The sequence below is a fragment of the Triticum aestivum genome, unplaced genomic scaffold, assembly GCF_018294505.1.
Source record: "Triticum aestivum cultivar Chinese Spring unplaced genomic scaffold, IWGSC CS RefSeq v2.1 scaffold111196, whole genome shotgun sequence".
Taxonomy (NCBI): Eukaryota; Viridiplantae; Streptophyta; class Magnoliopsida; order Poales; family Poaceae; genus Triticum; species Triticum aestivum.
In genome coordinates, this window is record NW_025228435.1 from 1 (window position 1) to 3,476 (window position 3,476).

Consider the following 3,476-nt stretch of genomic DNA (forward strand, 5'->3'; position numbering starts at 1 on the left):
AATATGGTTATATAATAATATTCTTCTACTCAAAAGTCACATGCCAGAATTAGTAGCTTATTTCCGTTTATGTTTGTGCCTGCTTGCAAGAATACTTTTTAAAGCAATATTAAGGAGCTATAACATTGCTGAAAACTAATTTTATTTGCATGCTTTTCCGCAAAAAAAAATTATTTGCATGCTGTATTGGCAAATTTGAACTATTTATTGAATGCAAACTCTACTCATGTGTTACGCCGATCTTGAGCTTCCGAAATTTAATCACATCTCCAACAACCGATCTGACAAATATTCATGTTTATCAAATCATCATTAGTATTAGTGTATATAAGTACCGATGCTTGGCAATATGACTCATCTTCAAATACTGTTTGCAAAGCATTTGTCTTTTTTGATGCGTACTTAACCACATGCTAATTTCATGCCGACAACCTCCTAATATGCCAACTTTCTAATGACTGTCGAAACCAATCCGTTTAGCATTAGAAGCCTATAGCTACTACATGTTCCGCAGCAACGCGCGGGGTATCCTTCTAGTAATATAAAGCTGGGAAACCCTTTTTGGGTATAAGTAAAATGTAGTAGAGTCAATTGTTTATTAAATATACACTTGTATATACTGAAAACAGTTGAGGCCCTGTTTGATTGCAAAGTATTTTCTAAGTATTTTAAGAATACTACAGTTTTCTTAGATACCACGGTTTTATTTACTATGACCTGTTTGACTAACACCAAAAACTGTGTTATTAAAACTAGAGTATTTACAAAACTGTAGTAATTTCTCTGCATAATAAAAAGAGCCCTGAACCTCTTTTTTTTTAACAGAGCAAGCGAAAGAAACGAGTCGGCTGCTAGATATTCTCAACAAACTCATCTGGCTATCAAGCCGCCGCTCGATCCCTGTCATGCGTGTTCCCTAATGCGTATGAGATAACTAGGCTGGATACGTTGATCATAGAAAGGATCCGAAGCAATCCATAGCTGTCCTTTAGAGATCAGCCAAGTTCCGGAGAGGCGATCTCATCTCTCGTACTACTACTAATGACCACTAAAAGCAATTGCTAGCTACTACTCCCTCCGTTCCGAATTACTTGTCTTGGATTTGTCTAGATACGGATGTATCTAGACTCATTTTAGTGCTAGATACCTCTGTATCTAGACAAATCCAAGACAAGTAATTCAGAACGGAGGGAGTAGCTACGAACGGATGCACGACCAACAGCTAGCTAGTAAATTTTACAGCATTAGTGGTGTAACCAAACAGGTCCTCTGCATTGTGAATACTTCAAAAAACGTTGTTATATTAAAACCATGGTATTTTGTACATGCATGCTAAATTACTGTAGTTTTTGATATTTTGGTTTTTTTAGTACTTTGCTATCAAACAGAGCCTGACTCTGTACATTTTATCATGTCAAACTACTTTAAATCAGTTGACTCTGTATATTTTATCATACATCTAATTTTTTTTAAACAGTTGATCAAGGGAGTCTACCACTTTAAGTCAGTTGACTACGTACATTTTATCGCACATTTAAAATATTTCAAATTATTTTTTATGTAATACACAAGTGTATATTTAATAAACAGTTGACTCTACATTTTACTTGCATTAGTTCGGGTCACGTGCACGGCACATATTTAGTTGATAAGGACATTTTATTTTAAGTATAAATTAATTGTATGTCATTTTAGACGGTGCATTTGATCCCCCAATATCGCTTTTTATTTCACATTTCTCAGCCCCAATATATCCAGTGCGTATGCCCCAATATATTGGGCCCAGACCACCATGCGAGGACCAGCTTAAGTTAAGCACACCTACGCAAACACCTAGTTCTAAAAAAAGACCTACGCAAACACCTGCATCCCCCTTTTATCAAAAAAAGAAATCTTACAGAAGCCTTTTTTTTACAAACGGGGGCTTTTGTGTGATTAAATATAAAACAAAGGAGTTTTCTGCAAAAGAAACTCGCCACGTTGGCCTTTCCCTATCAAATACGGTTTAAACACAAATTAGCTCGATTTGTTGCGGCCTGCTCCAGACTTGATACTGATTTGCAAAAAAAGAGAAGAACGTAAAACGACACCAATTCGTTGCGCTAACCCTAGTTGTGGTACTTATATGCAATTAACTCAGGAGCAAGCCAACGAAACGGAAACAACGACGGACTCCCTTTAACAGTACAAATACAGATAATCTTTTTTTTTTGCGGAAAAAATACAGATAATCTATCTACCTGTGTTTTTCATGTACATATAAATAGCATTGTCCAATCTGCATGCTGGAACCATCTGATTATTGATCTACGATATCGTTTATCGCCGTTGTTGTGGCTGCCGGCAATGTTTCACTGCTTCCTCCCCACTTCCTTATCCTCTCTTCGGCCAACATTGCCTGCACCGTAAAAAGTCTCGAAATTTCTTAAAATAAAGATATGCTCAACTACGACCGAGTCATTATCTATAGAAAAGAAAACATTGAGATGGAGTGATATTAGTGTAGTACTGCACACCTGATTCTCCCACTTGGCTCGGAAGCAAATTGTGATCAGTATAGCAGTCTGCAGCAGCGTGCCAATTGACATGCCCACCCAAATCCCCTGCAGTGCAGAGATACATCGTTGTATATTCAGAGCAGGTTAGCATCAGATTGTCCGTTCTAATAATTAAATATGTGTCCATAAATATTTGAAGTTGATTTGGTTTTGCTCTTACCAATGCACCAAGTTTTAGCTTGAAGCCAAAGAGGACTCCCAGTGGGATGCCAAACAAGTAGTAGCACACAATGTTTATGAACGCCACAAGCGTCTGCCACCCTGCTCCTATCGCCACACCTGCAAAGCGACATGTTCCAATTGTCATTGGGATCACTAGGTTAATTTGGTAACCAATTGGGGTAATGGTACGTGCCTGAGAGCACAGGCTGGATGCTGTTGAGGAAGATGCATGCTGCAAGAAGGTAGCCAAGCTTTGCAGCTCCCCCCCCCCCACCCTGTTGTTGTCGCTGAAGAACCGTGGCAGCTCGGTCCTCCAGATGAGGAACACGGCCAGGAAGACCGCCCCGATGGCGGCGGACGTGGACACCGCTATGATCATGGAGAACTTAGCTGCCTTAGGCCTGTTCGCGCCCAGCTCGTTGGACACCCTAACGCTGCATCTCGAGAACTTTCACATTAGCAAAAATACGGATGAATTTTGTACGTCTATTTTTATACAGTTGCAGTCTTGTGAGGAGTACTATTTGTGTTGTTGCGTGCGTTATCTATATACCTCACTGCTGCATTGAAGCCTATTGCCACCATAAGGGTCCAGAGCTGGTAATTGATGCTGTAAAAAAATTTAGACACGTTGATGTAAAAAAACAGTCAGACATGGACTACTGTTTAATCTTCGTCAGACGAACGCTATTGTCTGTGCGCGCATAGTTAGGTTGCAGGTTCGTCAGTTAAAAACTGCTTACCAAACGGACATGA

The 3,476-nt window shown here is 39.4% G+C and overlaps 1 pseudogene; it reads right to left on the reverse strand.

The window, feature by feature from the left end:
* Nucleotides 1-2,153: 2,153 nt before the first annotated feature.
* Nucleotides 2,154-3,476, reverse strand: part of LOC123174143 (protein DETOXIFICATION 29-like) — a 3,862-nt pseudogene continuing 2,539 nt past the window's right edge.